General features: G+C 37.3%; 1 long non-coding RNA gene across 6 annotated transcripts; it reads right to left on the bottom strand.

Moving 5' to 3' along the window:
- Positions 1 to 2609: 2609 nt before the first annotated feature.
- Positions 2610 to 22767, bottom strand: LOC130146251 (uncharacterized). Of its 6 annotated transcripts, XR_008820838.1 has the most exons (5): positions 22616 to 22767; positions 13680 to 13920; positions 12653 to 12717; positions 9526 to 9601; positions 2612 to 9276 (listed from the first exon to the last, which is right to left on the bottom strand). It is a non-coding gene; the product is annotated as an uncharacterized LOC130146251 (long non-coding RNA). The 6 variants fall into 6 exon arrangements; XR_008820836.1 differs by having other exon boundaries at positions 2610 to 9276; positions 9542 to 9601; positions 12653 to 13920; XR_008820834.1 differs by having other exon boundaries at positions 2610 to 9276; positions 12653 to 13920.
- Between the last annotated feature and the right edge of the window lie 1056 nt (positions 22768 to 23823).

Genomic DNA, 23823 nt, shown 5'->3' on the forward strand with positions numbered 1-23823 from the left:
TTACCTGGATGCAGACAATATTCTTCTCCTCTCTTTTTCAGTGATAAAGATTTTAGAATAAAAACCAGGAGGTAGAATGCAAGGCTTTGGGGTTCTACTTTGCAGTGCACATAGTGGAAAACATGTACTTATAGTTAAATGTATGAAAATGATACAAAAACCTGATGCAGGTACTTGGGCTTCCATTTTGTTATTGTCTTTCTGATGACAGTGCCTTGACTCCAACAGCAGATCTCAAGGTATGGCAAGCATAGGCACTAATGGGGCAGTGATTTTGAATAAGAGTAGCAACGTTTAAAATAACTGAAACTATATTCAATAGATGTGTTATTAGCCAGCACTTCTAGCAAACTGATTGAGAGCTCAAGTCTGGATCTGATTCAGAGGATGTCCCCTTCCCTCCAGTTGGTAACTGGGAAAGCAGTGTACAAAATCATTAAAAACTGTTATAAAGGAACAAAGGCAACTTCTGGAGTCAGGAGTCAGGTCTTCTAGCCACCACAGGTATAACACTGTAAAAAAAAAACAAGAAAAGAAATTAATTTTATGGCATAGTCTTCAGCAAACTAGTCAGGCTCTTAGGACCCTATTTAGCTCTGACTGTTATTTCAACAGCAACAACTGTAAACGTAAAAAAATTCAAACCTCTGTTAAAAGTCTGTGTTGTGTTGGTTTACATGTTTTCTGTTCGACTTTTGGCATATGTTTAGAAAAACCAAGTGAATTTATAATCAAGATTATAGTTTTCTACCTTGAATTGCTTTCTACCTTCTTCAAACCAGGCCTGTTTTTTCAGATTTCTTGTTGGTCATCGAAGGTGAAATTGTGAAATAGCATGTTTTGTTTATAGCCGATATGGTACACAGTGAATTACTGCTGGAACAGAGGCAGAATTCAGGCTGCCATTAAAATCCTGCTTTGCCTTGCTTTACAATATGTTAGTGTTAGCATTTCTTGGATTTTAGGTTGCATATTTGACGTGTATTTATGGTATTAGCTGTTTCTTGGTAAGAAATTATGTCTTCCTGTTTTACATGGACAAGACCAGAACAGACTGCTTGTATGAGCCTGAAGACTTCTGTTAAAACAGTGAAGGGGAGGGAAAAAAAAAAAAAAAAAAAGAGAGAGAAAAAAAAAGATAAATTTAGCAGTCTTTGCTTTGGGAATGATACTTTTTTTCTCCCTCATAAATTTAACAATAAAAAGCCTGTTCTTACTACGGGTTTAGAAAATGGAAAATTTAAAAGAGTTACAAATAGCTGACACATCTCATTTAAAAAAAAAATTATTTGCTCTAACTTGCTTCCTTTGGTTTACTTGGAGTCATTAAAAAAGCATTCTTTCTGCTACCTATTAACAATGTAACCTGCAGTTTGTTCAGCAGCCAGGATCAATTTACAAATGTTTTGTTTAAACAATCGTTACACAGAATAAATTAATGGCACAATATGTGCTGCTTCTGGTAATCCAGTTAAGACAACAGCAATACGTATCTAATAAATATTTTTAAAGTTTCACTGAACTGTCATTGGAGCAACTGTTATATTGATCATTCTCTCTTTTCTTCTGCACCAAAGGGCTAACTTTATACGGCTTTTATGTCTATCAAAAGAATAAGCTTTTTTTCAATAATCTTTATTTTATCTGAGCTTTTAGCATATTTGTTGGACTGTTCCTTAGACTCCAGAATTTACAAATGGCACTTTGAATGGCATACACAGATGCAGTGCAAGCTGCCTAAACTATGCATTTATTTAACTATGGAAATCCTGTCTTCCATGGGTCTACTTGTGACTCCGAAACTGTACATGCTCAAATACTCTGTTGAATGCTGTCTTAGAGAGAGATGCTAAAGCCTTTTGCACTGTCAGTCTGTGATTATCACCAAAGATCTTCTAGGTGTTTGTTTATATACATGTCACCCAAGCAAACCTCTCAGGGCTTAACTCTTATTTACTTTCTCCCACCCCACCCTCTCTACTGAGCTCTAAATCGGCTTGCTCTTTAAATTTCAGCAGATGAAACACATTGCCTCTCACAGACATTGGTGCAATTCACATGATTTGCACCAGAATAAGCAACAGTATTTAAAGCGAATGCATTTTACTTTGGATGTTCAGCCTTGGGCACTGGCAAGTTACCCTCAGCATGTCCTCCAGCTTGCCCTTTCCGCAACTATTTTTTTTCCCCTGGCAGAAACCTCTGAATAAGCTTTTCCCGTCACTATTGTTTTTTCTTTCTTTGCAGCTGCTTCTCTTTCTTTCTAATATACAGCTCGCTCACCACATATAGCTGTTCTAGCTGTAAATAACGTAGGCAGACACCAACTGGTAGTACACAGACCACCCAAATTAGCTGTAGCTCTAATCACATTTCACCTTTCCTGTCTGAAATGAACAACGACCAAAACTGGCTGCTATTAAAGTTCTGCAATGCATATTAAAGACAAACTTACCAATAAAGTTTCACAATGTTTTTCTAAGCCATATTTATCTGGTTCAGATTACTGGAATTTATGATGTCTGTGTAATGTTGGATCTTTGCCCCCTACTTTGATTTGTTTTCCCCGTAACTGAAAAGCTAGCCTAGGTTAAACAAAAAACATAACAGCTATAATCAGTAAAAAGAGAAAATCAGATGCAGTGTGAGATATCTGAGTCAAGAAGCACAGCTAGAAACTCAACGTAGAGGTGCTGTTGATTCAGTTTATTTGTAATGCAGAATAAGCTGGAAGCTGTTACCAGGATCCTTTGTTTAAAATCTGAGTACCAAAAAAAAAAAATTTAACCAAGTACTGTCCCACCACAAATGTAAAAGTAATTTCATCCCTTTTTCATTTCCTTAGATTACAGGCAGTCAAGAATCGTACAAAGACAGAAAATCTATTCTTAGATTCACTGGAATGGGTGAATCAGTTCAGATTAAACAAGAAATACCACAAATCTTTGACACTTCATCCAGACAAATTCATGCAGTCTAGGATACAAAGTAGTTTAATTGGCTTTGTGTTACTCTTTCTAGCTCATCATTTCATCATTTCTAGTGAAATCAGAATTGGAAATACTAAAATAACAGAAAAAAATATTCTCATGTTTTTTCCAGAACCTAGAGGCTTTTTGCAGATATACACCTAGGTGTATGCAGGGTATTTTTCACGTCTGGCTGCTTTCGGAAGCAAATGAATGCACAACAGGAATTTGTCAGAAATAATTTTAAAAATATTTAAAATTGCATGCTGGGGCAAATATGCAAATTAGTCATTTGTAAATGAGCTTCTTGGTAGAGTACTGGTAGAGGGATACATACCTCCTTCCTTGCTAGAACTGACGTGCAACACGTGTCATATTTAAATCCTGCTATCTAAAGAAAAGCTGTGTTTGAGTGTCAAACAATTAATCTATTTTGATTTGAGTACAATATATTACATATGAAAATCTAGTAAATCACAAAAGCCAGAGCAGTGCATGATGTAGGATTGCCCATTTGCAAACATTTGGGACCTTCCTGAGCTTCTGCTACTAATGATGCTACTGTGTGCTGCTGGAAGCTTTTTTCCAAAAGCTTCAGGATTAATTCGGTATCAAAATGGATGACAAGCATTCACACACCGAATAATGATATTTTTAATTCATAATTTATCATGTTATGTGATGTCATAAATTAAATAAGGCTATATTAATTCTGAGTGAAAATATCATTTCAGTGAATAGCAATCAGTTCCCACATGACTCTGCTTTTCAGACAAAGGGAGAGAGTGTGTGAAATATTTCTCTTGAAAGAAAAAAGTGTTTTCAAATCCTGGTGAGGGAGTTTGCATGAAGAAACGTCTGAAATGATAAACTGAATACAATCACTGTTAAAACGAAAAAGAGCACAGCAGATTAAAATGTTTGTTTAAAGTGCAGAAATAAATCTGACATCACTTTTTAGTCTCCTTCATTCAAACAAGATGATATTTGTTGCCAGCAAGTTTTGTTCCAGTGGGGAAGGGATAAGAACTGAGGGCCACACTGAACACTCCTTGTTATAGTGGAAAACCTGCAGATGAAATCATGTGTGAAAACTAACATAGAGAAATATTCCAGAAAGTCCATCCTGTTTCTTGTAGGTTTTTTACTGAAGTCAAAGGGACAAGAAGCAGCATAAGCTAGACAAAATGACAGCAGGCTGAACATGTCTCAAACTAATTTAACACGGCAGATCTAGAGACCCTAACCCATGTGTCCCTTACCATTAGTTGAAAACAAAAAAAGGCACGTCAGACTTCCCATTTACACAATTAATTTTTATTCTAACACAAAAGTAACAAGCTAGAAAAAGCTAGATCTGTCAATAGTTGAAATTTGTATCTGATGAGAAAGAGACACTTATGTAAAAGGCATGAAGACAGATCTGACAGTTGTCCACTAGATCCTAGCATGGTGGACATCATTTCAAGCAGTTCTTTTCATTACAGAAATGCATTACAGAATTTCATTACAGGGATGCATTACAGAAACTCTGAGCAGCTTCTTGCATCAGGCAAGCTCTATGCAGACCCTTCTGTGTTCCTATAAAGTGGTCTTTATTTCCATATCCTTGGAGTTTGATCTCTGCTTCTGCTTCCTGCTGCACGTTGGGTCCCTGTACCATTCAGGGTCTTCAAGGAGGTACTCACACTAGCAAGTTTCTTCCTCTTGGGTTTCTCCTTCATAGCCCAAATCCACCTTCCATGGTTTGAAGAGTGGCTCCATTATTTTTTTAATTCAGGGCAGGAGTACACAAAGTCACCCTTTTGGACCACCTGAACTAACTCTCTTTGAGATGAAATCAGAAATTCTCCATGAATGCACCTCATGGGTTCCAAACAACAAAGGACATTCAACCTACAGAACTAGACTGGAGTTCATGCAAAGCAATTCCTTGCAACGTGGACAGCATGGATGTTGGGCACTCAGTGCTAACTGTTTCACTACTGCCCTGGGCCACACTGCTTGCTTAGAGAGATAGGCCTTCCTCTGCTCTGGTGAGAAAAAGCAGCCTAATATCGTGCATTCACTTAAGGTTTCAGCCTGCCTCAAAATATTCAGGAGAAATCAGTGAGGTAAGTAACCGTCCTCCCATCTCTAAAGACAGAGCACAGCACACTGCATTTCAGTAGGAAACTGAACAAAACCCAAGAAGTTCTAACAACTCCCAGCATCTGTTGCACTTGTGAATATCACAGTGCCTCAGAGGGAAGGCTTCAGTGTTGGCTAGAGGATTCCTTGGGAAGTAGGACTTCTGGCTCAGATCACTCTCTTCAGTTTGCTTTCCCTCCCCTTGCTGGCTGTCTTCTTTCTCCTCAGAGAACTCATAGGGAATCAGATGTTGTGGGAGAGAGTATAAAGCACTATCTTCCTTGTTCCAGGAAATAGCTGGGAAGTTGGAACTGAGACACTTGACTGTATTTGGACTTGGGTCATTATGAGCATACCCAAAACAGGCATGGAAGAAAAACTACTAGCAGAATTTAAGGTGCATCTAGATTTTTAAGGGCTGAATGGAAATGTAAATGCCAATGAAACACAAAAGGACATTTAGTCACCTTTGTACTCATCTACCATGTGCAAGGGCCAGATACAAACTCGTCAAGCTAATGGTGGTCAGACCTCTACATCCACACATTTTGGTTCAACATGGTTCAACATGTTTGGTTCAACAAAGACTCAACCTAAGCACTGAAAGTAATGACATCTTGCTGATGCATAACCCTGACTGTAAACAGTACCTATTAAGCTAGACACTAATCTTACAAAAAAAAAAAAAAAAAGGAAATGTAGCCTTCCAGTCCTAGATCCAATGCAGCCTTTTCTAGTCTGGGTCTTCTGATCATGCTCTATATAAAGAGTGTGCATACTTTACAACTTATTTGTGAATGTAACTTCCAGTATTTGGATTAGATTTCCAGATCTTTTAAACCAGAGAATTGTAAATGTGCAGGTCATTACAGATGAAGACAGATCAATACATTCCATGTTTCCAGCTAAAGGGGATTCAAATTGTCCCCCTTCACCTGAATTTCATCTTAAGTTTAGTCATTCTTTTGATGTTCTAAGTACCATTAATGTAAATACAATGAGAAGATTTCTGATAGTAAGATCATTTTTACCTTAGCAGGAAAAAGCATAACATGATCTGAAGGCTGGAACTCATATGAGGTGCAGAGAATAAGTGAAGCAACATGGTACAGTTCAGAACTAGGTCTCTGGCAATATTTGTACAAAAACTTGGTGTATTTGTTCTAAAAACAAACCCCAAAACTTGGGATGCATGATTGAATGCATGCTTAAGGCAGTTGAATTCTCCCCAAAGAACTGAATTCCATCTCTGATTCTGTCAATAAGATACTGTGTCAGTTAAGTCACATATATTAAGCTTTTCATAAATGGCTCTTCTAATTTCTTATTTTCTGGGTAACCATCTTGAGAATCTAAGTTCAGTTTTACGGTGATCCTGAATAAATTCAGGTGTAATTAAAAACATGTGAAACACTTACATACAGAAAATTGTTTGACATACTAAAAACTTTGGAAAAATCAATCGTTTTGTGTTCCACTGTTTGAAAGTTTAAGCTGCAGCTTCTTGGTACACTTCTTACTCATATGCAAATGGAGACTATCTTCTTACATTACCTCATGGGCATTTTGAAGATAAATTCATAACACATTTAAAGCAAACATTTTGCAGTACTTGGCTACCTAAGAAAGCCACATGGAAGACTGATAGGATTTTTTAAAAACATTTCATGTCTCTGTGGATACACATAAATTCTGCATCTGGGATCACCTGGGTATATATGTCACCTTCACATACCAGATGGAACAAGATCCGGAACTGAACCATCTTTACCCCTGTAATTTTTTCCCCCGTTTCTTCATGCACCGGTTTTCATGGAAAAGAAATGTGGTTAGGCTGATCACACCAGAGCCTTGAAAAGTTCCAGTCGGCAAAAGTGGATGGAAAATTCAGACAGGCAGGCAAGCAAGCCAAGAAGAAAACTATTCTGTCACCAGAGCAAAATTATACATGGTGTGGTTAATAGGACATGGAGCGTATACTGAAAATAAACCATACATTAAATAGAACAACAGACATTATCCATGTCTGTAATGAATGACACCAGCACCCTACCAAAAATAGCATGGTAATAGCAAGACCTGTGGAAAACCATGTGTGCAAAGTAGACATTTAATGCAGAAAAAAAATCTCATATTTCTTCAGACAGTCTTGATATTGGCATTTTCTAAATGTTATAACCTGATATGTTTTTCATATATGCATATACATTAATCATAACATATTTTTTAAAAATTTTACATAAGTAGGACAGTGCTCAGTAATTCAGGAAAGCATAAGGCTCTCCAGTTTCATCAGACATATATTCAGCCAGACAACAGCTTGTAGCAAAGAAAAATATGATACTCGGACAAAGAGCATTACATTCTGTCCATATTTTGCTTGAAACAATAGTCAAACACATTGCTTTTAGCAGTCATTTTGGGCATTGCCAGGGCTCTGGAGAGAGATGGGAAAGTTGCTGGGCAGAGCCATCAGGTGTACTAATGAGATAAGGGAGCTGGAGAGCTTCTTTGAAAATAGTTGTTGGAGAAGTTAGGAGGGGGAATTTGGGGTTTGGGGTTTTTTTTCTTATTTGGGCCACACATGTTCCAAGAAGGATTTGTATTGTGTATCTCAAAGGAACCCACATAGTATACCTGCAAGAAATACCAAACAATTATAAGCAATGCCCAGCAACTTCTGCTCTCAATGGATATATGTACAGAGATGATGAAAAGGAAGCTAAACACCAAATTGAATAACACAGCCTCTAAAATAAATCACTGTATTCAGTTCAAGTGTAACCAACATTCTCAACATTCTTTTGGCAAAATAATAAGAAACTATTGCCAGCTCTGCACAGTCTTGCAAATTCACTTCATTTTTTTTTAAATGTTGCATTCCTTCGCTTCTAGAGAAGAAAATCAGTGTGTGAAGAATGTATCTTCTTTACATATCAGATATTCCAGATATAACTGACCTGCTTATTCTCTTGGAAAAAAATAAATCAATGAAAACTATTAGTTAAGTGGAAATTATATGTTTGATGGTTCAGCAAAGTTCAATTATTTCAAAATGTGGATATCCTAACCTTTGTTGATGAGTTAAACTAATCTAAATTATTCATGCAAACTAGAAATTACTCAGAAAAAAATACTTTTGACTTACAAAGTGGTTTCAGCTCATATTTTTCTCTTGATTATAATCTCTACTTGCTTAAAACATACAGATTGTTCCAAAATCATACATCATACAAAGAACAGAGATCTGAAGAATTTTCAGTATTTCCTCATTATCTGGAACCTTTCTGTTACGTCAGTTCATGCCCCTTAAGCTTTGTAAGTTTTTCCTTCCACTAAAGGTGACAGAAAAATATGATTCATTAAAGACATTGCGCTACATTTCTTCAGTTCAATGGAATACTTCCACTATTTATATGAGAAAGAAACAATATGAATATAAAATTTGCATGTGTACCTTTCAAAGTTAATGCTCTTTGGATCTTTTGTCTCATAAACCTTTGGGGTTTTCTGGGGAAAAAATCACACAAATAAATGCTCTGTATATTTTAAAAAATAAAAATAACTCATTATGCTTTTTTATGAACATAAGTTGATTATATATCTTTTGAAACACCTCTATGCAAGTGTAAACTACAAAATGCTTTCAGATCTTTTGGAGATCAAAAAGCTCATAGCTTTGAAAGTCAGCCTCAGTTAACTGCAGAAACTTCTTCACATTTGGATACTTTATGATTACTAAAATTTTGGATATTAAAAGTCAGGACTGAGATCTACAGAAAGTGGAACAACACTTCTTGTATAACTTCATAGTCATATGGGTTCAAAGGAGGCTGCAAACCTGCTTGTAGAAGAATTAATTTTGGAGATCTTAGTCAGCAAGAACATTAACCTTTTAAGGCACTTATATAGATTTCTTCAGAAATTCTGTCCCTACTGATCTCACTAAGACTTTGCTTTGACATAACTGGAGCTTGTGTATCAAGCTCTTGAAGACAACTAGGTTTGCTCTCATTCTATCTGAGAAGGGATATTTTCTTCTTCTGTCCAAATAAAGTCCTCCCAGAACAGTCTCTTATGCAGTGAAAGCAGGAATATGGTCAGCTAAAGAGGACAGAAATGGCTATCAAATGCCTTACAAAACTAATTCATTACAAGACCTTCCTGTCCAGTAGATCTGGTGAAAAAAAAAGGATGGATGAACACATTTTCCCTTCCCTTCCCTTCCCTTCCCTTCCCTTCCCTTCCCTTCCCTTCCCTTCCCTTCCCTTCCCTTCCCTTCCCTTCCCTTCCCTTCCCTTCCCTTCCCTTCCCTTCCCTTCCCTTCCCTTCCCTTCCCTTCCCTTCCCTTCTCTTCTCTCTTTTTCCTAATTAAAGATTAAGATTTAAGAATTATGTATTTGAAAAACAAAGGGGAGATTTATACCTGTCTGTTATCATACCATCCTGGTTTTGTCTGGGATAGAGTTAATTTTTCTTCCCAGGAGCTGCCACAGTGCTGTCTTTTGGATTCAGTATAAGAAAAATGTTGATTACACACTGATGTTTCAGTTGTTGCTCAGCAGCATTTACCCCAAAACAAGGACTTTTCAAGCTTCCATGCTCTGCCAGTGAGCAGGTGCACAAAAAGCCAGGAAGGAGCAGAGGCAGGACAGCTGACCAGAACTAGCCAAAGGGATATTCCATATGATAGAATGTCCTGCTCAGTATATGAACAGGGGGGGCTGACCAGGAGCTGCTGATCACTGTTCGGGGACTGGCTGGGCATCGGTCAGCAGGTGTCAAGAAACTGTACTGTGCATCACTTGGGGATTTTTTCCCTTGAGTTTTATTCCTCTCCTGTTCATTATAATTATTATTGTTGTTGCAGTTGTTGGTTTTATTATTGTTGGGTTTGTTGTTGTTGTTATTATTATTATTCTTTATTTTAGTTATTTTTTTTTCACATCTCCAAATTATGTAGTACACAGTTTTGTTAGATTTGAATCAACAGTAGGGATTTGGGGCAGTATAACCAACTAACCTGTTTCTTTACTTTATAAATGCCATCTCCTAATACAAAGGAAAACCTTGTATAAAACTAAGACAGAACAAAAACACAGTAATGGGAAGAAGCCAATGGAAAACTGAATGAATGAAGCATCAACACAATATCTTAGAGTTATATTTAGGCACACTCAGCTGGGACATGGGGACAGAGACTAATTATGGAGGTTAGATAGGTCAGAAGTTAGGAAAACCTTAGATTTAGATGCCTTGCATTCTATTCCCTCCTGTGCCACAGACTTTCTAGGTGGAACTGTGGTCAATTCCTTTTACTTCTGCCTTGAACTCAATTCTCCACATGCAAAACTGAGGATAATAACACTTCCCCAATATATCACATCGATGATTTTCAGTATTAGAATATAACAGAGGCTTAGAGAATATGGATTTGGATAAGGGCAAACAGAGGGACAAAAGAAAGAGGTTTGTTTGAGAAGCTGAACTGTCTCTAGACAGGAAGTGCCCAAAATAATTATAGCCATTTAGACAAAATCTGCCTTCAGTGGGCTGCAATTCAGATTGCCAGAATTTATGCTGTAAAGTCACCCTGGGTATTTATTCCCTTAAATCTCCTATTTTTCTTTGTTTAAATCAGAACCATAACATTATTTTGGCCCAATTTTTGTGTGGCAATAGAGTGGTATTTATTAATACGTTGCTCTTTCAGTTTATGTCTATAATTTAAAGAAAATACAAAAGTCAAGATTCAGTAAAACCTATGTCCAGAAGTTCACAGAAGCTCTGGTAAGGGTGGCACTTTTATTGAAACTGGTCCTAAATTATATCAATTACACAGTTTGTGGTATTATATAGACGTAACTATCAGAGGTTGTTTCCTTTTCTGCTGCCCTGAGCGCACAACATTTTGCAAAGGCCTAGCTGATGATTGTATCTGTTTCCGTGCATTAGTTTCATTTAAATTTATCTTCTAGACATTATGTTTATTGTTCACATCGTGAGCTGATGAACCCCGGAGGCTGAAATATATAATGCTGCTCTGAATCCAGCATGAGCAGGACAGTCCTAAATTGCATCAAATCATGAGGTTCCTCCTCAAAGGAGGCAGGCCATGAAAAGACATTTCATGGAGAAGATTAGCAGTGGCAAAAATAGTGCAGAAGACCAGCCAATAATTTCATTTATATGCATACCCACAGTCGCTTTCTTCCTATAGCAGACAGCCCAGCTGTCTGCAGCTTTCTCATGCCTTTTGAGTACCCTTGTATATCACTTATTCACATGGGTGTTTCATGGGGTATATGGGAGTAAAAGCAATTAAATGGACAGTATAGCCTAATGAAGTTGTAACCTTTGTTATTATGTTCCCCTTATTTGCAACACCTGTACCAATAGCACTTCTTAAGAAGCATCTGCAAAACCGCACAGCCCTCTTCCCCACTTGTGCGGGTCATGTTTTTGATGTGGCCTCTTAAATGGAACAATTTATCCTCAGGGAAGTGAGTCACACTTCAGTTAATGATGATGCTGAAACCAGTAGGGGACAATGTAAAGGTTAACATGAATATTTTGAGGCTCATATATTAACAGAATCATCCAGTTTTCCTGGGAAGAGAACAATTGCTCTCCACCAACTTGGTCCTGCTCTTTATAAATGGCTGTAAAATAAAGAAGGTCCAAAGTATAAATTTGACTTGGGCAAGAACGCACTAAACAGTATCCAAAAATAAAAGGAAATCTTTTCAAATATTTTTAAATTGGCTTCATCAGCTATAAATATTGGTCTCAATTTCATAGTCATCCCTTCATAACACTCCCAGTGACTTCCTAAGTCAGTTAGTCAGCTATAATTTACAGCTTGTTAATGGCTTTAAGCTCTTCTGATAAAGTCTTAGAGTTACAGACCACTGAAATCAATTAAACTGCTTATCAACAGGATTTAGAGTAGGCCATAAGGACAATGGAACAATTCTGAGATTTAGTTGTTTGTCAAAAAGCAAGAATAATCAAGCATTGATCAGTAAGTTACTTCCAAATGTTCTGAAAATACCTACATACATAGCATTTACAGTGGTATAAGAGGTAGTGTCAAAATGGCATTTTGAACAAATGAAAAATAATACAGTTTAAAAACACTTAATCAAAGATTGGTGCTGTGTTAATGTATTATAGAGATGTAGCAGATTCCCATTACCCTATGAAGAAATCTATCAGTAGGATTTATAAAGCAAATTCCACTTTCTTAACTGAATTCATGGCTTTTACTGTATAATAGGATAGTAAACAAAAATAAAACACAGAAATTCAACCACACAATGCATATTGCAGAAACAAGACTTGCATACCTATGAAACCCCACAAATGAAGAGTTTTAATCTAATATCCTGCATACTACTCCGTGCCTAACACTTTTTCCAGTATGCTATGTGAGCCCCAAAGGACCAAAACCAAAACCACTATTAAGTGTCTTTTCTCAGGAAGATTTTTAAACATGTTGATAAATCTTCCTTCTAGCAGTTGGGTTTTTTGTGTAACTGCAGAAGCAGTACCTTGTATTGCAGCATTCACAGCTGTGACAGCAGCCATCCATAGTAGTATCTGCATACAGCACTTCCTGCAAGGGAATTGCAGCTTTGACCCTGGCACAAAAGTCACTCATAGACATATCAGCCACTATTTAAACAGCAGGCAGATTGGGAGGAGTGGGAAATGATCCCACTCCCACCTTTACTTCTGCCAGAACGTGGCTGTGTCACTTGGCTGTTGAACTTGGCTGTGATGGCTGCCACCAAAGGGAAGAGACAGGTTGTGCTGTCTGGTGGCCTGGAGCACTGCAGTGCAGGGCTGCGAAGCCCCTTCCAGAAGCAGGAGTCATCCTCCATGGTCCCTCCTTGTACCCTATATGCAACAATAGCTGCCAGGCCAGTTCCCAGAGTGGGGTTCCCTCTGCCCATCCCAACATCCCAACAACAGGGACCTGAAAAGGGTCCTTGAGGCCATTTCTGAGTAAAAGCAGTATTCTCTCAGCCTGCTTTTCCTCTTTTCCCTTAGTTAAACTCATCTTTCTGAGTTGAAAGGGAACATGTCTTCTGGTGTAAATAGGAATCCAGCCTAACATTTCTCTGAAGGCACTCATAATAATATAGCATAAATCATATAGTTAACCTTTTGACACAGGAGTTTTAATTAATTCACTTTTAATCATACATGACAAGATATATCTGCTAATGAGTGATGACACAGGCTAGAGAAAGGAGTACAGTATTGAGCCTCAGGAATTCCGCATTAGGTGTGACTCTGTTACTGACCTGTGTGGATTTCGGCAGCTGGCTCACATCCCCGTCCAGGAAAGCTCCCAAGCTGAAGTTTCAATATGAACGTACAAGTTTTCTATAGACATTCTAAAGTAGCTTTTTTAATCGAAACCTTCACATCCAGTTAGTTTTATCTCAATCTGGACAATAGGGACTATTTAATCTAATTGTACTCCCACAAGAACAGAAGGATAGTTTAGAAACTCTTTGGGACTAGAAGATGTTGCTCACATCCTCATCCTGAGATAGTCTGTTTACTTACCTGTTCAGATGAGCTTTTCTTCTTAAACACAACAAAGGAAGGTGAAGGAAAAAGGCTTTATTTCCATGTAATGTTAGTGATGTGTTTGATGGTCCAGTAGAAGATCAACAGCATATGAAGATTTCCCCAGAGACCTTCATCATTACTGGTGTAGTTCTCATCACAGTTCGACACATTTATTGCTCTGGTGCTTTTCACAGATGGCTGTGACACTGCTTTTCCTCCTTGGCTTTTTTAACAACTGTACTTTAAAGAAAACAAGCTGGACTAACAAATCTTGTTAACATTCTAACATAAAGCACTAAAAGGATAAAAAAAAAGTCTCAGTTAAGAGTAAAATGTACCATATGCCCTCCAACAACTACGCATCATGTCGAACCGCCTTTGTGACTGTCTTATTGTTCCCAATTGTACCTGGATGTGTGTAGAGATAAAACTTTCACTCCAAGCTATAAATTTCTTTCTTTTCACTTTTTTTTTTTTTTTTTTTTTTGGCCAATTCAGAATACCTTTTTGGCATAGTTTTTTGTAAGAGATGTTATATAGATAAATAAAGCTAGGTAATAAATAGCTCCATAGACATCTTCTACTATGAAAATTTTTAGTTCAAGAACGCAAACCTATTTTAATTAATGGGGCTGAGTTTTTAACCTACTTGCTTTTTATAGGACTTATTAAAGATTAAAGTGATGTATGGAGAGTCACTGTCTTTGAGTGTGTTATAACCTCTATTTGCATAATAAAAGAGACTATGCATAAGCTTAGTAGTAATCATAAATGTATATTAATTAAGACATTTATAGACACATGAAAATGTATACCACATAGGGAAAAAGAAAATCTAAGTTATTAATGTAGACAGATTCAATACAGATGATGTTATGTATGTTAACATTATTATAAATCCTTATTGTTATTCATAGCCTTACATTAATATTGTCATTATGAATCATATTCTGTCAGTTCCTATGAGAAAATAAAAATACATGATGACAATACATAGTGGCAAAGTGGCATTATCATGTTTATATTAATGTCAAGTTCAAATTAAAATTAGTTCTAAAATTAGTGACAAAGACATTGTTTCACATTTTCAAATAATAAGCGTTTGTATTAATACTGCTAATAAATTGATATTGAAATAAGCAGCTTCAGTAACTATAGAATGAATGGGTTTGTTATTGCAGTAAATGGAAATATAATCTTTTGAAATTGTCATTATTGGCCAATGAATAAGGAAAACGATGTGCGGCATCTTTGCATGTGAATGTGATGGTCCAGATTCTTTTTCCTGACATTTATTTTGCCCTAGAGTTGGTTTATGGATTTCACCTTTGTTATTTTTGATCCTTTTGCACAAAAGCCAAGTTCAAGATTTGCTGAAGGGCTTGGGTGGCTCTGGGATCCAAACACAGGGTAGTGACTGGGTAGGGTTCACTGGGCAGTACTTCACCTTCCTTCACTCCAGCTTCAGTTATGGACCACATGCAATGTTATCTTTGACCCACACTACTGCTAGAAGTTTCATGATACTTGCTTGCTTAGTGCATTTCTACTCATTTTCTTAAGAAAGCTTTAAATAAGAACTTACAGACATACTTAATTTAAGGGGTTTATTAACATGATGACTGAAATTTTTTCACCTTTCTTCTCTAACATTATGTCAGCATGGAGTTTTCTTTATTGCATGTATAGTACCGTCAGCATTTTTGTACTGTTTTCATCAGACAACATAAAGTCCCTGAAGGCTGTTGATCACAGACAGAAGGTTAAGCCTTGCACCATTTTTTCTCCTCTCTCTATTCTATTTTGCTTGGACCAAAAACATATGGAAAAGTCTACATGGAAATAAGACTCAGGTTATTGTTATTTCTCAGTCAGAGGTTAAAACAGTTTTTATACACCGTGACGTATAGTGAGCATCATTCATGAGAATTAGTGTTTGGACTGATTTATGTTGCTACTCTGAAGAGGATTTAAGAAACCCTCATAACTGATCCTTTGGGAAATACACTAGCTGCACATGGAGAGTTTCATTTTGAAGAAGTTGAGTTGTATATAGATTCTCATGGACACACTTAACATATTTCCTATAGCAAGCAGCACGTGCAAATAGACATCTGTGTTCACAAAGGACTTCAAACATATATAAGAAACTATCTCTTCATTAAATCATTTAATTTTCATGTTTCCTTGCCATAGATACTTCACAATTTAGGTAGAGTTTTTTCATATTAGTCTACAGATAGGTCTTGTCCTCAATTTTTTAAGTATTTGGGCTTAACTAAGGATACAAAAATCTACACAAGAAACTGCACAGGATATACGGATTAAAAGTTACTTCTATCTCTTTTTTCTATTCCCTGACAGGTTACCCTTCATTCAACCAATGCATTACCAGCATCATACTAGCCTTGATAAAAACAGAAAACCTAGACAGATGGAGCAACCTTCCACACTTTTTATCCTACTTGGGAAGACAAACCCACTGTCATTCACATGTTTACAAACTCTCTAGATTAGTACAGCTGAGCTGAACTGAGTTACTCTGCAGTCACTCCGGTCAAAACCTGACTTAATCTACATGGGAACATTATTTCAAAATGAAGGTTAACTGATCATCTGCACTAGTACCTGTGTCCAATTCCATAGGTAACAAGTATGCAGAAAAATTCGTGAATGATGACAAATCCAAGAAGAAAATGTAACTTTAAACTAAGCAAATTCAAAATGAGAAAGAAATATTACATCAAATCCATGCAATCAGAACTGATAATTCTGTCTGCAAAGCCCTAATCTTGTTTCCTGTTCAGGAAAAGATGATCTCAGTAATGCATAGGACCCCATTTCAGACAAATACTTTAATGGTGTGATTAGTTTTAATAATGTAAATTATCCCATAAAAATCTATTTACCAAATCAGGGAGTAAAATAGCTCAGAGAGCTGCATCCATCAGTCTCTTTTAGGAAACCACTCTTTTTTAGCCCAAAAGCACAGAACTTTGTATGGATGTCTTGGCAGAAAAGTAAAAGAGAACTGTACTCTAAAAAATGTTTCAAAGCTGAATTCTCCACTTAATGTGCAGCATTAAAATCAAGGGCTTTCCTGTAGATGTATATTCAGACTGTCTTGATTTGTCTATGGATAGCTTCCACAGAAATCAGTTACACTTGGATCATCTCTTTCTGATACAATCAAAACTGGAGAAAAAGATGTTGTTTCCTCCCCTCCTTTTTCTTCCCTCACACTTTTCATTTGGGAAGGATGAGTAGCCATGTATAACCCAAGGAAAGGAATGAAACGCAGACAAGCTACATAGCAATCGGCAGCTTAAGCCTGGCATGAGATCAGCCTCTAAAGTGCTCCCTTTCAGAGAAGCAGCTTACCTACCTTCCATAAGTATGTGAAAGTCTGTTTCTTTTCTATGTTTTGTCAACACTTGTTTATCTCATCCTACCAAATCTCCTTGAATTGAGTTGCGTGTCTGCAAAATGAATCCAAGGCTCAAACAAGCTATTGACATTCTCTGCCCCCACCCGAGAAGTTTCTTTTTTCTGTTGGCAGTGATTCATGGCATTTAAATTCTGTCTTCCACAACAGGCTTATAGAAAACTAAAGAAAGAACTACAGTGCCAGTGAAGGAAACATAACTTTATCATTCTTGTTTAAACTAATTGGCAAATCCAGTAAGGATAACATGAATTTTCCTTACTAGCTTATTTCTTGACTTTTTACATGACTAACTTTCCAACACACTGTAGTGTGTCATCTTCAAGATCCTACTGTGGGTTGCCAGAACAACAACAATATCCATGATGGTAAAAGAATAAGGGTCTTGAGACTATATCTGAATTTGTCAAGAATTAATTTGAAACCCATTTTAACCAGGCTAGCAGCTGCTTTTTTTAGATGGAAGCAAAAAGGTAACAAACTCCCTCGATTAATCCAGGCTCTCAGCTGGCTTCTGCCCAGCCATGTTCACGGCACCACCAGTCTGGAAGGATTCCAGATTGGACAGTCTGGCTGTCTCGAGTATTTCTTCTCACTAACTTTTAAAGTTAACTCAAGGCAAAGCTTTCCTTTGATGTGTGGCCTTTAAGAAAGCAGCATTACCAGAAACCTCATCTCTGGGGTCTACAGATATTCAAGCTGTAAGGAAAATAAGTCCAGACTTCTGGAAAATGCATTTCCTTGAAGAGATGTCCCCACAAATGTCACCTGATAAAGTTCCTATGACTTCATCGCAGAACTGTGAGCACTCAGACCTACTTCCCACTGACCTTTACCTCACACTTTGCCTTCCATATTTTTCTTTTTATTCCTGATTACAAAGAAATTAACTCTTGCAATCACTTACCAACCTGATGAGGAGCATGTAACTACACCTTTCCCTCATTCCTCCCTCTTATTTTTAACTGAATATGATTCCTAGAATAATAATGATAATGATAATGAGAAAGACATGCTAAATGCATTCTTTAACTACTAGTGCATGATTGCGCTCTGACACATGCTCTCTAGTGTTTTCCCCAAGCTTGCTGTAAAAATTATGATATTCCCATCGGGAAAACACTTCCATTAAAAAAATGCACTGTTTTTATATGCAGCCTATATTTATTTAACCATAATGTCATTCTAAGTTTGGCTCATTTCCTCACCCTGTTTCATAATTATATTTGTTGTATATCAGGTCATCCATTTCCGTATTTGCTGTTTGGCTAAGTAAAACGGTAGGGATCTTTCAATTGTTCCTCATCTTTAACTCCCTCCTTCCATTCTTGTAGCCTGGTATCTATCAGTACCTTTCTGTAGGTGGTACAACTGAAGGCAATAGGCCACTTGTGATCTGACCAGAGGTGCAATAACAATGCTGCTGTTCAGAATGATTGTTCCATTGGTTTACAACACAAGATCACACTGCTTTTTATTGCCACCGCAAGGCGTTGCTAACACCTACCTAGCTATCTGCCTGCTTTCAGCCCCAGATCTCTTTCAGTGTGAGGCATCACATATACTTCCTTCTGGAATATCTGGGCTTTGAAAGCATTTTGATTCTGTTCTCTGAACAAATTACATTTTTCTGCCTGGACATGTGTCAGAATATCCCCTTATAGGAAAAAAAATATTTTAGTTGGTACATCTAGGGACATAAAAATAGTAATACGTCCTCTGGCCAGTTCTCCTTTGGTGAGATTTACTTGCTTTCTCATCATCCTTCAGAAAGAGAAAAGTGTTAGGTTCCACATTACACAGACCCAACAATCCAAGAAGACACATGTAGCTTAGTACTTGTCTGCTCCTTGTATACTCATGCATTAACACTTAAAGGTGGTTGATATCACAGAAGACCTCACGTAAATTAGGCAGCATTAACTTTGCAGTTACCCTAGTCTTGAATCCTGTCTACCTTCCAAACTCTTTTTACTTTCCAAATACCTAGAGTTTTCAAAAGTGCAAGGAAAAGGAAGAATTGTACCGAGAAACTTTCTGACCCCTTTCTAAATGTCATGCAAGTGATTCTGAACATAGACAAATCCCTTTTCTTTTGGTTCCTATGGAAACAACCACCTCTATTCTCCTTTATCACTATAGCTTATTTCTTATGTCTCTAGGTATTTTCTTTGCTTCCCAAAATGCTTGAATTTAATATACTTTCCATATTTACTCCTTATGTGATTTGACACTTTTCTTATCACTGATAGAAGCATTCAGCAAGATCTGAAGAGAATCTTTCCCCCACCCATTGGCAAAAAATATTCATAACTTCACTAGGGGAAAGGGTGGACAGTCAGGATTTCTGCACAAGCCTGTTCTTATTTTAGATGTGCTTCTTCCAAAGAGTCTATAGATGTTCAGCACTAGGACAGGTAGAATGGGTGGTTGAGGATCACATGCAGCCTCTCTTCAGCATTAAAATCACATATTTGTTTGTAGAATTAGTCAAGGTAACAACTGTAAGCATCTATTTATATGCAGGCAGAAATGTGAAATACAGGTTGGGCAGGCAATTGTCAATACTTTGCTCCTTTTTCTAGAGCAAAGTGATGTTTGTGATAGATTCAGTGCATTAAAACTAATTGTAACTTTAGAAAAAGCATAAAGTCAGAAGAAAACATTACAGACTATGAGTGATATTACCTTCAAGCCATGAATAGATCATTTCAGTCTTCCTGCATTTCTTAGTAAAGAAAAAGGAAGCAGGCAAGGGAAGAAATAAGACCTTTTCTGAATGTCTAAAACCAAAGTCTGGAATAATATTATGCCACATCTGGGAAGTGAGTTTTTACATCACCTGGTGTACAGCAAACTTTTATCTGACCTCAAGATTAATGGTTCTCCACATCTTTAGTTATAACACTACTTCTAGCTCCCCATAAAGGGAGCTGTTCTTAACAAAGATTATATGATCAGTGAAAATTACAGTGTGGTCTCATTAATACTTTTATCAGCAAAGCTGGGATGCAACAGTCTCTGGGTACAAACAGAAATGTACCTCTGTGAATGAAGAGCAGGGAGAAATGTTTTAAACTGGTTCTAATACCAAAGCCAATTCTAACACCAAGTCATGAAATTACTACTAAACAGCAGTGATGGAACTGCATATTGAAGCATGATAAGAAAGTAAGCTAAAGAGCAAGCTCTGGGCATATATCTAAAACAGGAAGGCCCAAGTAACCTTCGAATACAAGCTGGGGTTTTTTTGCACTCTTTGCATTCTTACTAGATGATGCACAGAGAAGAAAGTAACATTTATCATTTTAAAACATGAATTTCAGACAGGACTTGCATTTGGGGGCACATAAGTCTCAAGGTTGTCTTTTTGCCAATGTGCTATAACATTATTGCACTCAGGGTACACTGCTGACAGTCACTGTTCTGCAAAAATGACAGAAAATAGGGAACAGGCGTAAGCAGTTTCACTTCTTGCACACAAAATGTCAACTTAGCTGTTATCTTATGGCCTAAGTGATTAGCAGATATACACAATCATTTCTGAAGCTGTTTACTATATCTGCCACAGAGGCAGCCAAATTCCCAAGCTATCTGGAGTCTTTTGCTTCCAGTTCTCAGGACTGCTTGCTTACATTAGGGAGGATGCTTCAATCTCTCACAGTGATTTTGCTGCCAAATTTTTGTGTGTTGTTGGTTTATTTTGTAACTAATTCACTTCTCTTTAGGTAATGTTTTCTTTTACCAGAGGGATGAAGTGATCAGACACTTTTCAGTACAAAAAAGCCACCAATCAAGCATTTGTTGCATAATTCAAACATGTGGTGAGGGAGAGACTACTGGTATAATTCCATTGTTTACCCAGAGTACCCAGATAATGTCCCTGAAGGCACTGTAAGCGTACCAAAAAAAATAAAAAATCACTTTTTTTTGTCTTTCTCTTTCTCTTACTCCCTCATTACACACTGGGCTTTCTTCCAAAATACTGGAGGTCAGTCCAAGGGGCTTTTTATAACTTAATCCTTAGAATCTGGGATCCACACTTGCTGTTTCTTCACATAAAAGAAAAAAACCAAACTTTTCTTTGGTTTAGATTTTCTTTTCTTTCTTTTTGTTTTGTTTTGTTGTTGTTTTTTTTTTTCTGAAGAGACGGTTGGATTCTCAGTTCTGTTGGGAATTACATTTTCCTTCCCTTATTCCAAACGGCTTTCAAAATGCCTTTAATTATCCAATATAAAGTTGCCTGGTTTGTCTGTTCCAATGTCTCATATAATGCAGAATGCTTAAATCTGTCCCCTCTGACAGACTGTAGCTAAAGTAATATTTTATATTCTAATTCTGAGAAAATTTATTATTATTAATAAATTACTTTAGCATGGTAGTGAAGTACGTTGGTAATTGCCATTATATTGGCTTCAGGGATCGTTAAAAATATATGTTTCTGTTGAAATAATGATTTTGCACTAATGTAACTTAGTACTGTGCTTTTTAGAATATATGTAATCATTGTAATAAAAGTACTGCATTTATGTATTATCTTTCACCAAGGAAGAGACTAAATCATCTACAATATATACTTGTGATTAGATACAGAGACTCTGCAGAGAACTTTAGGAGGGAAAAAGAGGTTACTTTTCTTTGGGTGGTTATGGAACAAACTCCAGTAAGAAGAACTCTGACCCTGTATTCTTTAAAGGAAATTAGATCCAAACGCCAACTGTCTTCCACTAAAAGACTATTTGGAAATTGCATCATCAAACATTAAAGAGATGCTTTATCTATGGACAGCACAGGAATTGTGTATGAATATTCCATACTCCAGGGTTTCTCAAATTATGGTCCCTGGAAATCATAGGTCAAGGGTATCACCACACCTTTTTTTGGAGATCATACAATTTTCCTGTCCATTCATAGCAGGGATAAGATGAAACAGGCAAAAAGTCAAACTTTAAAAACTGTCTGCTGTAGAAAGGAAATGCAATTGCTGTGTATATTCACATAATGGCAAAGTGAAAAAAGGTGTCATCCTGCAGAATGCATCTCCCACAAGTGCGCATCTCACTTATGAATTTTACACTGAACTAGATGCAGCTGTGAGAAGAGGGGAAAAAGTACTACTCCAACTTCTGAGCTTTTTGGGAGAAGTCTTTAGCAGGTAGTGTGCTACATTTTGATTTGGTAATGATAGAAGCAAAACCTGTGTGCATGTTTAGCACCTATGTGCCACAGTGGTATTTGTTCTGGACTTAAATGTGCTTCCTACTGACTCTGATTGACAACTGAAGTCAAAGATGCCTAAGCCTTTGCCTCCCCTTAGGCCTGACCAAAAAACTTTGATATATCTTCTTTAGACAGCACAATGCCCGTCTCAAAGAACCTGTCCCTATATGTATCATCCAAAATCCGGAGCTATGAGCTGTGCTACCTATATAATATGAAAAAATCAAGTGTCTTAGAAGTATGATTCAAAAGGTCATACCCTCACCTTGAGAAGGAATTGGCCAGTCAAACATATAAATCGAAAGGGGTAAACTCCTCATTTTCTTTCACATTGGTGTCTGTGAGCCAGGAATGTCCATAACACAAGGGGATTCGCACTTGCATTACTCACTTCCTAACACTTTTTCTGAGGGTGAGTTTGTGGGCTGGGGTGTGAGAACTCTGTTTTGGGTTGGCCAGTTTTCACATGTACAATAATGTGACATCTCCATGGCATGTGATGGAGTAGTTGCCTAACTGCCTCAGCCAAACAGGGAACCAGAAATGAGGTGGTTTCCACACAAAAGTGCTTGAGGCTTACACTGGACCTGAAAGGAAAAATATTTTTCAGTATGCTGTCTAAGGTTTGGAAATCTTCTAGAAATAACTAACCGACCTGCAGGGAGCAATGTGGGTCAGAGGAATATCTTGGTTCTTTATTAGTCACCTCCTGACCAACAGACTTAACTGCAGAAGTGGCAGATGCTATGCTTTTAGCTTTGCAGAGAGTGCCACTATATAGGTTTGGGAGCTGGGGTGGAGGGCATCCCAGCATCATCTTCAAAGTTAAAATAAAAGTTAAACAGCAGCAGTAATAAACAGGACACACTTGCACATTGATGGCAAGCTAACTGTGAGTTTTTTAGTAACTATGTTCAGTGGCTACGCCACGTTTCCAGCCACCAAAAGGCAAAAAAACCACTCTGCAAGTCTTGCTCTGCTGCTGAACAGTTCTCAAGGAACTGAGACTGCAGACTGCTGTTTCGTCACCAATTACATTCTGCAGTGCTCCCCAATTTCTGTCTTAAAAGGCAGCTGTCAGTTCCTATTGCAAATTCTTCCCTTCCACAACTTTGCAGCTAATGTACTGACTCCTGAACTGACCTGGACTTTGCTTAACCATAATAAGAAAGTTTGTTCGCAAGACAATGTTGGGCCATCTCTAACTCATCTGATAAAATCACTCCCCTTGCAATGACGGAAACATCAATAGGTACAGACAGTAAGGAGAGTTTTTAGTGTTAGTGAAACATTAGCCTTGGATGCTAGGTTTTCGAATAAGAAAATGGTTCTTTTCCTAACAGTGTTAATGATCTTAGGGGAGAAGGTATTCAACATGATTGCATTGCCAGCAAGAAAACTGACATAAGGTTTTCTGGCTTTATAACCTATATTCACTTAGGTCGGTAACCTAGCTGCTAGCCTGCTGAAAAT

This window comes from Falco biarmicus, chromosome 3 (assembly GCF_023638135.1).
Source record: "Falco biarmicus isolate bFalBia1 chromosome 3, bFalBia1.pri, whole genome shotgun sequence".
NCBI lineage: Eukaryota > Metazoa > Chordata > Aves > Falconiformes > Falconidae > Falco > Falco biarmicus.